Source organism: Lutra lutra, chromosome 17 (assembly GCF_902655055.1).
Source record: "Lutra lutra chromosome 17, mLutLut1.2, whole genome shotgun sequence".
Classification (NCBI taxonomy): domain Eukaryota; kingdom Metazoa; phylum Chordata; class Mammalia; order Carnivora; family Mustelidae; genus Lutra; species Lutra lutra.
Window position 1 is genome coordinate 19,198,719 of NC_062294.1, and position 13,652 is coordinate 19,212,370.

Genomic DNA, 13,652 nt, shown 5'->3' on the forward strand with positions numbered 1-13,652 from the left:
AGAAAGAAATAGAAATATGCCCGTATAAATGGTAAGTGGGTAAGGAAAAGTTAGCTAATTTCAGTGTCTCCTTCTTCCACCCCTATGTCTAGGAAAGAGGAGGAGGAGATGGAGGGAAGAATGTTCTGGCAGGTGGAAGTGAAGTAGACTGATGCAACCCATGAGAGGAGATTTCCCGGACTGGGAAGGGCATCATGTTTTTGGTGCATGCTCATAGGATCTGGGGGAAGAGTTTGTGGGGTTTTGTGGGGCACCTGAGGAATCCCCCCCGCCCCGCACCTTACCCATGTTGAGCAACAGGCTGTGAACTCACGGTAATGGGAATGCGCTGAGAGCCGGAATGCTCTTGCCAACCAGCCTGCACACAAGGGCACTCCCATCTCCACCCCCCAGAAACGAAGATGGAATTTTCCATAACTTTGTGGGGCAGGGCTCAGGATCTCATCTCATCCCTAGAGCAGGGCTTTCAGCATAAGGCACAGAGGGTTCTAGTTAGGGACCCCCAGGGGCCTTGGCAGTGGGCCCAGGGGACAGAAAAAGCAAACCACTTCTACGGGGAGGCAGGGCTGGAGTGTGCTTTCCAAAGCTGTATGGGTGTTTAGGATGACCTGGGGAGATGGACACTGGGGAGGGATCTGCTAGGGTGAGTGCTGTGAATTGTGTTAAGACTGATGAATCACAGACCTGTACCTCTAAAGCAAATAATTCATTAAATGTTAATAAAACAAAAACAAAACCCCAAAATATGGATTCTCAGGGCACCTGGGTGGCTCAGCCTATTAAGTGTCTGACTCTTGATTTCAGCTCAGGTCATGATCTTAACCCACTGAGCCACCCAGGCGCCCTCAGGTCATGATCTTGAAGTCATGAGATGAAGCCTTATGTCAGGTTCCACGCTCAGCCGAAAGTCTGAGTCTCTCTCCTTCTCCCTCTGCTCCCCACCCCCGACGCTGCTCACTTGCTCTTTCTCAAATAAATAAACCTTAAAGATACAGATTCTCAGGGGAGGTCTGGGGACCTGGGAATCTGCATTGTCAACAAGCTGTCCAGGTGATTTCTGAAGGTCACTAAGGTTTGAGAGTCAGGGGGAGAAGGCAGGGGCGAGGCCGTCCCCAGGAAATGTGGCGAATCCCAGTCTCCCCCACTCCATCTTCTAACTGCCTCCTCCAGCCTCTGGCCACAGAACCCGCCTTGTTCCCCTGGAAGCACTTTCTGTGCCTCTTCCTACTGTCTGAGCCTCCAGTGGGCCCTCCTTGGAATCTCCCTCCCAGGGTGCGTCCCTGGACATGGTGGGAGTGTGTGTGCTTGTGTGCGGCCTGGAAATGAGCTTTTCTTTTTTGAGTCCGTTTTATTCTTCTGATGCTCAAACGTGATATGCTGCTGTGCTCTTCTGTTTGCAGATTCTTTTTCTCTCTGCAAGGAGCAGGGTGTCAGAGACATCACGTAAATGAATGGAGAGGGGGAAAAAAGACTATAGGAATTAAGAAGGAGGATTTCGAAGCTGGTGTAGGCCATGGGGTTGTGGCTCATGTGGCCCATCCCATTGCCTTGAGGGTGAGGCCCCTGCCTGGGTCTAGTCCAGAAGAAGGGGGAGCTCAAGGGCTGATGGGGTGCAGGCTGAGAAGCACACCAGTCCTCTGCGCCTCTAGCAGCTTCTCTGACCACCTGTCCTGTCTTCATTTACAACATCTACATGATGCCCATCACCTGCTCTGTACCTTCCACACTCCTTGAGGCCCTGGGGCTGGATCTCCCGTGGTGTGGTGTCCATTCTTCCTCCACCGGCCCTCGGTTTCCTGTGTCAGTTATTTGTGGACCTGGTGAATGAATTATTCCCGTACTCGTCTGGAACAGACCCGTCATCTTTCCTCTGCCCTGATCTTTCCTCCCGATCTTTCCTCTGCCCCGAGGGCGTCCTTCCTCAGGGCCACCTGTGCTCAGCGCACCTGCCTCGGCACATCCGGCTGAAACGCTCCCTCCCTCGGCCACCACGCCTCCCTGATGGCTGTCCGCCTTCTGGGCTGGGAGCGTCCCCTTCTCCTCTCCCGCTCCCACTGCAGTTTATCTTGAATCCTGAGCAGCTTTCCAGTCTGCTCCTCTTTCATGTCTGTCCATTGCCACATTGGTTTTCTCATACCATTCGCCTCCAGGGGGCTGCCATGGTGCTTGGCTCCTCGCGGGTGACCGGGGCTCAGCTGGTGCTTAGTTACTCTCCGCTGCGGAGGGCGCGGCGTAGAAGACATGTCAGTCTGAGACCCTGCATTTGCCTGCGGGACGGGTGCTTCATGGCCGCAGGCAATAAAATCAAAAGTTCCCTGTGATGCTGACCCCCAGGCTCTCTAGGAAGTGGACTTGTGCCGAGTTGCCGATGAGACTCAGCCGACCACTGACGTAGATGGTAAACCAGGCTGTGTTTCTGGAACTGGGGCTGAGGGACCCGACCCAACCTCATCTACTTGTGGGGAGACTGAAGTCCCCCACCCATGGGGGAGGGGACCCCTCAGGGGGTGTACTGTGCTGTAAGAACAGGGGCTTTGGAGCAAGACATCCTTGCATTTCTGTCTTAGGTCTGGGGCTAACCTGCTGTGCAAACTCCGACAAATTCCTTCACCCTCTGAGAATCTCAGGTTCTTGGTTTGGAAGACGCTGCTGATACCTTCAGGGTCACTGGGAATATGGGGGATAATACCTTAAAGCACGGGAACCGAATAGTCGCTTGACAAATAGCAGTTACTGTGGTGCTCATTATTGTCATTAGCTGCTTGATTTGTGATTCTTCCTTTTTGGAGTCATTGTTCCCTCCAGCTGTTGGTGCCTGTGCTGGAGTCGCCCGGGGCCCTGAGCCAGCCTGGAAGAGCTATTTTATAATTAGGTTGGCAGATGCGAGATGTGGCAGACCCCTGCTGGGGACCACAAATTAATTAGTGTCCTTTGTCGAGAGGGGACCCCTCAACAGGCTTGATGAGGACAAGCCAGGCCCCTAAGCATCCGACCTCCGTATTCGTAGCTGGGCAGAGGGGTGAGGCCCATTAACATCAGCAGGAGGTGAGTGCTCTTAGGGCCTGGAAGGGACCCAGAGTCACCGAGGGTGACTGTCTTTGTTTGGCAGGTGGTGCTGGGCTCAGCCACACCCCATAAGCTGAAGGAAGCTGTGGTGAGAAAGCAGTGTACATGCTGCCTCAGTTTCCCTACACAGCACTCTATCTGCTTTCCAAGTCTGTGTATCCCCTCACCTAGTCCAGGTGCCAGGCTGCCTGCTCTTGTTGCTGAAAACTCACACAACAATGGGCAGCACCCATCTGTCCTCTCCTTGCAGCCTCTGGCAGCCTGGAAATCCTGACCCACTCATAACAGCAGCGCCAACCTCTGTTTGTGTCTGGGGCCGTGGTGCTCAGAGGGCTCCTGGCACATTCTCCCCGAAGTTTCTGGCCTCACTTCACCCTCTTGGGGTAACATGTGGGCTGGGGGCACACTTGCCGGCTCATTCCTGGTCCTCCTCCCTGCGACTGTCCTCCCCCCTCACCACCACCCTCGGGGCCGTCCTTCCCTGTACCTGTCTGCTTCACTGCTGGACCTCACGCGACCTGCTCCACTCACTTCCCATGTGTGGCATGCTTTTCCAAGGCCCCGGACGCTGTGGCGAGCTCCTCACCTGCATTCAGTGTCTTACTTCAGAGCGGTGATGCGCCCGTGTGAGAGCTATTATCATCCCCATTCTGCAGACAGAGAGATGGAGTCTCAGAGATTACCCTGGGTCACAAAGCTGGTGAGGGTTGGAGTTGGGATTTGAACCTAGATGGTCTGACTACACAATTTTTTTTTTTTTTTAATTGAGGGATCCTAACAATACAGCACAGTGCAGAGATCTTAGGTGTTCAGCTCAACGGTTGCTGACAAAGGTATGCGTTCACCCACGTCACCAACCCTCTGAGCCAGGTGCGGAGCCCTTCCATCACTCCCCATGCCTCTTCTTGGTCGGTCCCTACCCCCGTGTGGAGGCCTCCGCTGTTCTGGGTGGTAAACTTTGTCTCGCTCCACTTTGTGTGCAGATTTTGTAGGAGCGGAATCCCAGCGCATACTCATCTCTTCTGTCTGGGCTTTCGTGTACTCCTTTCCCGGGGCTCAAGGGTTTTGAGGCTTGTCCATATAGTTGCCCATATCCAACCGTCACTGTTTTTATTGCCAGGAGGCGTCGCATGGTATAGATGTGCTGCAAGGTGTTTAGCCCTTTCCCTTACAGACAGGCATTTGGGGTCATTTCCAGTTTGGGGCTGCAGCGAACATTCACGCACGGAGCTTTGTACAGACTCCTGTCTTCACTTCTCTTGAGTAGACACTGGGCTGGAATTGCAGGGTACAGGTAGGTGTAGACGTACCATTATCCATGCCTGGTGCGCTGTAAAGGGGCCGAGCCATTTTACCTCTGCCTGCAGTGCAGGAGTTCCAGGTGCTCCTTCTTCCCGCCAGCATGTGCTGATGTTGGTCTTTTTGTCTTCGCCACGTTAGAGGACGTGCGGTGGCACCTCATTCTGGTTCCAGTGTACATTTCTGTGATGTGTAATCATCCTTATTATTCCTGGGCCTGTTGGCCATTCCTGTATGTTCTTTTGTGATGCGTCTGTTCCGGTCTTTAACTCACTTAGATAACCGGCTTGGTTGTCTTTTTATTGTCGATGGGGGGTGGAGTTCTTTTGTAAATTCTGCATATGAATATTTCTTTTCCTAGTTGGTGGCCGGACTGTTCATTTTTGTAAAGGCAGCATTGGTGACCCGAAATTAACCACAGCCCCCTCCCCTTTGATATCCGTGATTCTGGGGAGTGTGAAATAAGAATGCAGAGTGCTCAGAAGGGGCGTATTTCCTTTCTGCCCTTCTCCTTCCTGCCATGGTCATGATCTTGAAGTCATGAGATGAAGCCTGAACTAGGACAGGGTTGTTCTCCTCTCCACCCATCGCCACTCCTTTTACTCATCCCTGAAAGCCTAGTTTAGCACGGGTCTCTGGCACCACGCTCCTTAGAAAGCCTCAGCCCATGGAGACAACCTGGAAGCTGGATCAGGTATGGTGCTTGATCTTATAGAGGACTTCATGTGTCTCATTCTGGGAGGGTGTCAGCGGTTGGCAGTGTGTTGCTGATGAAGACACTGAGGGCTCAGGAAAGGTCACGTAGCTCACCTGTGGTGACTCGCAGAGGGCATGGGACGAAGGGCCAGGAGCCCACCGGTGGTGGTTGGTGGTGGGTGTTGAGAGGGTGGGTGAGGCAGACTGCTTTAAGGTGGGGTGTATGGGACACTTTTCGACAGTGGGACAGGGGAAGGATGACGAGGGCTGACTCAGGGCAGAGGGCATGGGGTGGAGGGAACATCTTGTCCATCACTGCGGGAAGCTGCTAGCACATCACTAGCTGTGATGTAAGCAGAACACAATTATAGTCACCATCATACAATACAATCACCGTCCACAAAGGGCAGAATGGTAAGTTTAATGGAAGGAAACATCATGCCCTTTTGATGGCGACAAGTGGGACCCTGGGTGTCTGACTGGGAACAGGTGTGGCTGTTTCTCGGCCCCAGAGGTAACTTTGAACAAGCTAGTGGTGAGTCTGGGTGCAGAGGTGAGAGGTGTGTGTGTGTGTGTGTGTGTGTGTGAGAGAGAGAGAGAGAGAGAGAGAGAAAACGAACCTGGGGGTGGGGAAGGAGTGGGTGGGACCTATTTGTGTGGTCAGACATGGGTTTGCCTCCCACCTCTGGAGCCCTGCTCTTTGAATAAATCCCTTCCTCTAAGGCACATCACCTTATCTCTGAAATAGGGTTAACAGGGTTTTAATAGCAGTCTCTGTTGTGGACCTGGGATTAAATGCCAAAAAGCACTTGGGCTGTAGCTCCATGTGCTCCGTATTTTCCAGATTCTGGGATGACTCCAGAAGTCCTACTACCGCTGCTCAGCTCGCAGGGGCCCAGTTGGTGCAAGGCACAGGCGTGGGAGCTTGTCCCAGGAAGATGCATCCCCAGTGCACTGGCACCTCCTCCCTCAGTTCCCAGCCGTAACCTGTAGGGTCTTGGCAAGAGTTATTTGGACCTCTTTTGGTGAATGCCTTCCTCTCCCTGTTCTAGGTAAATAAATACCCCCTTGCAGGTTTTCTGTGCTGTGCCCACTAGGCACTTAAGGAACTGAAATTCCGAAGCAATTTCTCCCCAGGGGGTATTTTATTGGTGATCTGTGCTGCCCCAAAGCCTGCAGATGTCCTCCCTGCCCCTCTCAGGCTAGGCCTGCTCATGTCACCAGGACCTGGCTCACTGGGCCATCCAGATGGCTTCCTTAACCTGGGAGGATGGAGCAAGATGATGACAGGAAAGGTCTGTGCCAGCCGCGATTGTACTTCTCTCCCTGCCTGCGGGACGGTGGGAGGCTCAGGCCCATGAATAGCACAGAGGTTGCCCAGAAAAACACTGTTATTACTGACAACCAGAAAAGTTTCTCCTTTACCTCCAGGGCAAAAGGAGGCAGAAAAGTCTGGTAAGTGCCTTAATAAGTGGCTGCCGTTGACTCAACAATAGCTACTAAAAACTTTCAATTATTTAGATATGGGAAACCAGGGGAAAGAGCTCTCAGAGGCGGTTTGAAAGTCAGCTTTGTGTCACTAGTAGTGTTATTAATATCCTGCTCAAAGACAGTATTTAAAACATGGGTTATGAAAGCCCTTTGGAGGAGGTGAACCTTCACATACATGCAGAAGCTGAGCTGATGAAACTTCTGGGGGCACCCAGGTCACTGTCCATACCAAGCCTCCGGCTCGGCCCCGTGTGAAGTGTCTCAGCCTGGACCTGACCTTCTGCCTCTCTGGCCGGAAGTCTCAGATCCTACCCAGAGCCGCGCCCTCCCCGGCGCCGCTGCTGCACATGGCCACTAGAGGGAGCCACGGTTCTCTGCGAAAGGAGGCACTCCCGCCCCGCGCAGCCCAGGGAGGCGTTCCGCATCAGCGGCTTCTCCATCCGGGATGCCCGAAGCCCCCAGCGGGCCTGGAATGGGGACAGAGTGGCTGCTGACCTGCCTGGCAGAGGCGGGCGGTATTTGAAGGAGCCCCCGTCTCTAAGCTATGTCTCCGTCCCTCCTCACCAGTCTGCCTCCCTCTTAAATACGAAAAACCCTGTTACGTTTTTGGGCCGTACAGAACCAACTTCAAAATGACCTTTCAAGGAGGCCTTCCAGAGGCACCTGCCTTGTGACTGCGCCGGGTCCCTGGGTGTGGCTGCCTCCTTGAGAACGAAGCCACAGCCCATGCTCTGTACCTTCCTCCCTTATTCCTCCTCCCGCTCTTAGCACTCCCCACTCCCACCTGACAGAGCTGCTTTGCAGGGAGCTAACCGTGGGCTCGGGGCTGTGCGCAGGGCACTGGGCACTGGAGGGTGGGCCAGGAGACAAAGTACAGGCAATAACTCTTGCATTCGAGGGCTTCCACTCAATCTGGAGATGTAGGAATTGGAGTCGTTGACTGTTTTCTGAGCGCCCAGCTGAGAAAAGAGTAGGGGGAAAGAATACAGGGTTGTGGCTGAGCTTCCAGCAGGCGGTGTGACATTGTGTTGCTTAAACCTGCTGGGGCTCTGTTTCCTCATCTGTGAAATGAGCCACAGCCACAGTCCTGTTGTGAGAATCACGTTCGGTGCTGATGTAAGAGAGAGGCTTTCTTAACAGCTAAGCGAGTGTCACTTTCTTTGTGAGCCTCATCTCCACCCCCGCCCCTCTCCAGCCGAAAGTTAAACAACGATGCCCTTGACCGTCTTCCTGAACCTGGTTAGAGCCACCTGGCCCGCACTGCTCTTATTTTCTGTCACTGAGCAGGGATGGTGGATATGTCTGACCCATCCCCACCCAGCTCACAGCCTGGCACTCCGCAGGGAACATTTACAGAGGTTGGGGGAATGGAGCAGGTCAAAATTGTACCTCCTTCCCAGTCTGGGCCTCTGGGCTGATGGTGGTATCACCCGGCTGTGTGGGTGGTCAGATCTGTATCCGTGTTCACTGGCTGTGGGCTCAGCCCTCAGGTGCTTCCCAGGAGGAGAATCTGACTGTTGAGTAGTTGGCCACGGGAGTCTGGGCTGCTGACGTGTGTTGGGGGCTCTCAGAGCAAGGCTGGGCCCAGAAGCTGTGGGGATGGGTGGGTTCTGGGACAGGAAGGGGACACAGAGGGATGTCATCGGGGGCCCAGACGCAGTGTCTACAGTGCTGAGTCACAGGATGAAAAAGGGACCCCTCATGATCTCCATCCATCCTGTCTTGGTGAGGGTGCCAGTGAGCCCCCTGGCTTTTTGCTCATCTCCCTTTTGAGCAGGGTGTAGGAGGCCGAGGCAGGTGTGTTGAGCAGGACACAGGGTCTGGGGCAATTCATACTGTTTTCTTTCCTGGCCGCTTTTGATAAGGGATACATACTGTTTTTACACATATCACAGTGATATGCTGTTTTCTTTCAATACATTTATTTAAGTTAAAAATAAAGGGAGTCAGGTTAAAGAAAAAGTAAACAATAGTGCAGGTGGTACGTGAAGATGGCAAACATCCCGATGGTTGTACAAAAACCACTTAGTGGGATTGAGAGCACAGGCGGGGAGACCTGGCTCTGACTTTTTCAGGGTTGTGATCTTAGACCTCTGAGCCTCAGTTTCCTTATCTGTAAAACAGGCCTAATAATATCTTCCTGGGAGGGTTGCTCTGAGGAGCAAATGAGATGATGCATGGAAAGGACTCAGCACAGGGCTAGGCACACAGTAGGTGCTCAGTACTTGTGCATACTTCCGCGCACTTGGTTCAGCAGGGGTGGGTGGGGACTGTGGAATCTGAGCCAGAGCCCAGGGAAGCATGCCCCCTGGGGGTAGAGGGAGAAGAAAGAGGGATGCCTGAGGCATGGTCAGGGAGAGACCAGGGAACCCCGAGGGCATGACCCGGGCCTCCCCACTCCCTGGTTCAGAGCAGGAAGCTGGGGCTCTTGGCTTTGTTTCTCCTCCTGGCTAGCAAGCCTGCCCACCCCTGCCCTGCCACGCCACTTTCCCTTCTTTCAAGATTTAATTCAGAATTACAAGTGTTCCTAATAAGATCCTGGCCGTGTTAACCTTGGAGGTTCCTAGCCTGGAAGGCCCCATTTTCTGCTCAAGTTCAATATTAACACACCAGTGAGAACAGTGTCAGTTCCTCAGGGAGCCAGGGGCTCCAGCTGATGAGAATTACAGTCTTTCTCCAACTTGCAGGCAAGAGGGGGCTCCTGAAAAATCTTAAGGAGCTTTCCCGTTCCTTCCTTCCCCAGGAATTTATTGAGGGCATGCTGAGTGCCAACATTTTAATCTTTGCCAAAACCAGGCGTGCCTCCTTCTCTGGCAGAGGCCTCACTTCAGTTCTTTAAACATGAGCAAAAGGCAGAAATTCTAGAATCCGTGTCAGCCGGATCAATCAAAGAATTCTTCTCTTGTTCATTTTCTTCCAGTATTTACACAACATTCAGGTCACACACACGCATTGCTTCGAGGTGTCTGCCTGTGTGAATTCATCTTGTTGGTCTGTTTGCTTGGTTTTCAGCCTTCAGTCCACAGAGGCAGGTTTCCGCCTTCCCCTGGGCAGCCATGCCTGGGTCTGGCCGGCCGGGTCGGCTCCCGCCCGCCCTCCACGCCCATCCTGCCCTCCCTGTTCCCAGCCTTTGTGCATGCTCTACCCCTCCCTGGAGGGCTGCTTTCCTCCTCTCTCTTTTCTGAGACACCCCAGACCCCTCCTGCTCTGGGAAGCCCTTCTGAGACTTTCCCATCCTTTCCTGCTCTGAGACCCTACCCAACCCTCACTTCAGGCCCTGCCAGGGCCCCAGTGGCCCTGGGTCATCTGAGGTCCCCTGCTGCCTCAGGCTGTGGACAGCTTTACTCCCCAGGGGGAGGTTGACTCCCAGGGGCCAGGCCCTGGTCTGAGAACTGTGATTTGCCCAGTATTCACTAAACATCGAGCTCCGAGCTTTCCTGGTACAAGCGCTTGATGTCCTGTAGGGGCAGGTGCTCTGTTGACCCCCGTTTTAGGAGCAGGAGGTTACAAGGGGAACTCAAGGTCCTAGAGTGGGAAGAAAGAGAGCCACGGTTGGGACAGAGGGGCTCTAGGGCCCCACATTCTGAAACACCCCTCCACCATCCTGCCCCTCTCTCTGCATGTTCCAGGCTTGGGGGAGCTGAGGAAGGAGGCAGGCCCTGTACAACCAGATTGCCCGGATGTTGGATTTTGATGCCCGGGATGGACTTAATGTGGAAGTGCCGGGGAGGCTTAAGCGAGTGTAGCCGCGTCTAAACCGGAGCTGCTGCCGCCTATCTGGGGGCTGGTGTTTCCTGGTGAAGCCCTCCCTGCTTACCCGAGTGCCCACCTCTGGCACCGGAACGCCGTCCCACCTATGCTTTCATTTAAAGCATTTATCTATTTTTGCTTTGCCTTATTCCCCAAAGGATTTGAGGTGACTTATAAGAAAACACTCAATAAAGCCATAATAAAATACAATTAAGAACATGCACTGTCCACATCATAACACCATGTTTCTTGGATCTTTTGGTCCTTCGTAGACCAGACTATCCTTGCTTCCCCAGTCCTTTTGTTCAGAAAGGCCATGCCTATCAACCAATTTGAGTAAAAGCACAGCAGTGCTTCGTGACCCTGGGGGTTTAAATGTAAAGATTCAAGGCTTTTCCCAGCTTCCCCCCAGGCATGACTATCAATAGAGTCACTTCTCAGAGCAGTGAATCTGATAGACGTGGCTCACCTGTCAGACTTCTTAATGCTCATCGCCTAGGATGCCACGGACACGTCCCTGCCCTCTGGCCATTGCCCAGTGGCTTTCCAGGCAGGATGAGATGTTGCGAAAGGGGCAATGTCGCAACTCTTTGCAGGAATCTGCTTGGGCCAAGAGGCTACCCCAGCCTGGCACCAGAGGGCCCTATCCCAGGCACAGCTGTACGCCCAGCTGCCTGGCCTGCTGCGTCCATTCGGGGCCCCCAGGTCACGGAGAACTGTCCACTGCTCCATCTGCTTTCTTTGCCTCGAGGAAACATTGTCACGGGCCAGGTTTGTGATTGTCAGGCCTTGAGGGATTAGGGGAAGGTTTTTGGAGGATGCTGAGTGTTGCTGGCTGGGAGGCCATCCGGCTCAGGAGTCAGGAGTGACATGTGTGAGCTCCCAGGACACCAAGGAGGTGGCTCAAGGGAGACTTTTCCTTTCTCGTCTGAACCTGTTATGTGGAAAGATCTGCAACCCTGTTGAGGGAGGCCTTGTGACTGGTCTCTGTGAGTACACAGGAGAGGATTCTCAGTCTGCTACTGGGGCCACTTGGTGGATACGTGGCTGGCCATTCCATGAGAAGTGGGCTGGACGGTGGTAAAGTTGGGGACTTGCGAAGGGCCACGTGTGACTCCCAGGTCTGGTTTGCTCTTGACCAGCTCTGTGGCTTGGGCTGGTCGCCACCCCCTGAGAATCCAGAGCAGAGCTCATGACACCTGCGGGCAGATGGATTTGCCGGTGATGAGGGAGGGTGTCCACCAAAGGCCCAGCAGTGGTGGGAGCCCAACACCGCTGTTCTCTTCCTACATCTGCGCACTTGGAAGAACGGTCTGGGCAAGACGATCTTTGATGATTCCTCCTGCTCCAGGGTTCCAAGGACAGGCAGAGCTAGGCCTGGTATGCCTTGGGCCGGGGATGGGGGGTGAGGGGTGGGAGTCGGGCTCTTACACCCAGGTGGACATACAGGTAGGCTGGTAGACTCACAGACGTGTAAACAGGTGGCTACGGCAGGGAACCGTGCTCTGGGGGCCATGCTGGGCCCCGGGTGGCTCTGGGAGGAAGGGCCGGACCAGCCTGTGGGTGGTGGTGGGCATTAGGGACATGGAGGAGTCCGCCTGGGGAAGCAGGGAGTGGGGGGAAATCTCAGGCCCAGCACCGGCCTGGAGGAATAGAAGAACATGGTCCTGGGGAGGATCCGGGGACTGCAGTGTGTCCGGAGCACGGTGCGTTGTTACAGTTGCTACGTGAGAGGGGTTGGCTTTGTAGAAAAAGGCAGGAGCATGCAGGGCCCCCACCTGTACCCACCTGTACCCACCTGTACCCCCACCTGTACACGGGTCCAGCCCTCTCCAGTCATGGGTCAGAGCTAAGGCTTATGAACCCAGAAGCATCTTCAATGGCTGGCAGGGTTTTCGTGGTCTTCGTCCCTCAATGGAATCCTGTCACCCACCGCTCAGGGCCCTTCCGTGGCTCCTCATGCCCTCTGATCAAGTCCATACCGTCTGCCTGCTCTTCATGGCCCTGTGGGCTCTGAACAACTCCCCACCCCCCACCTCTCTTCATCCCTCTTCCAAACCTCTCCTCCCTCTTGCTTCATTCCTACTCTCTTCTCTCTACTGACCTTCACCTCATTCACTCTTGAGCATCCTTTGGGGGCTTAGCTCAGGCTTTGCCTCCTCCGGGAAGCCCTCTCTGACTCCTTTGGAGTCCCATGACCCCTGTGCTTCCTCATCTCAGCACATTTCACACTCAATTCTTGTCTGCCTCCCCCACCAGGCTGTCAGCAATTTGGGAGGCAGGGGCAGGTCTCTAGTATTCTCTCTGTACCCCAGGCATTAGCGTAGTACCTGGCACCTAGTAGGTGCTCATTAATCATTTCTGCATGAATGAATGATTGAGGGAATGAATAAAGGCCTTTGTTCCTTTGCTGGCAATGTCCTCCCTTCTTAACCTCACCTGGGGCCCTGCCTACTTAGATCACCACTTTAGGGATTCTGGAACTAAGATTTTATTGCTTAGAATCCCCATACATTTTTATTCTGGCTTTTCTGTTCCACTGCCTGGTGCACAAAGCACTCTGTCTCTGTGAGCCCACCCACTCCGTTCCGATGCTTGAGACCCTCTGATTCTTCAATAGGAAGAATTTTAATCTTCTTGGACACAGCCATTTCAGAAGTGTGGTTCAAAGCTTCTTGAAAACGAGAGGCTGCAGCTTTGATGTCTCTGTTAGCACCTCTGTGGGGGAGACAGGCTGGTTTGCTGGGGTTGCCCGGGACTAAGGATGGGGGGGCAGTGCCCCTGCGGGATCCTGGGTGGTGTGGAGTGCTGTGGGGCCCGTCTGCCAGGTGTAGAGGTGACAAGGAGGCTAGACAATGTGACAAGGAGGTCTCTGTCACTAGGGGTGACAGCCTTCCATCCAGGCTCTAGCCGTTGCCCGCTGTGGCCAGCGGGCTCTCTCCTCTTGGTGGATGCAAGGACTTCTGCACAGACCTCCACATTTTCAGGGCCTTCACACCCATTCTCCAGATGCTGGGAATATCTTCCAGCTCCATCCTGCCCTGGAAATTGTCCTCGGCCATGGGAAACTGCCTCACCCCATGGGCAGCCCATCCCCTTAACAAGTGTCTGGCTGACGGAGGAGGGGGTGCAGTTTGGAGGGCCTGCTCCCCCGGCCTCAAATGTGGACAATTCCAAGGAACCCTCCTGGCTCCCAAGGTCCCCTGGAGTCAGCTGAGGCCCGGGTAGCCAGTGTAACGCATGGCGTTGTGGTCAACCTGTCCCTCTGCCCAGCCCACCTTCCTTGCTACTCTCATGTGTCTCCCGGGACCACTTGGCAAGAAACATTCTTTACGGACTTTCCATCCTAG

The 13,652-nt window shown here is 54.1% G+C and overlaps 1 long non-coding RNA gene across 1 annotated transcript in view; it reads left to right on the top strand.

Annotated features, from left to right (window-relative positions):
• Positions 1-5,481: 5,481 nt before the first annotated feature.
• The window catches only part of LOC125089892 (uncharacterized), a 430,488-nt gene continuing 422,317 nt past the window's right edge, over positions 5,482-13,652 (top strand). Inside the window, exon 1 of the long non-coding RNA XR_007124092.1 lies at positions 5,482-5,596. This is a non-coding gene — a long non-coding RNA (uncharacterized LOC125089892). The remainder of the gene's footprint in view (positions 5,597-13,652) is intronic.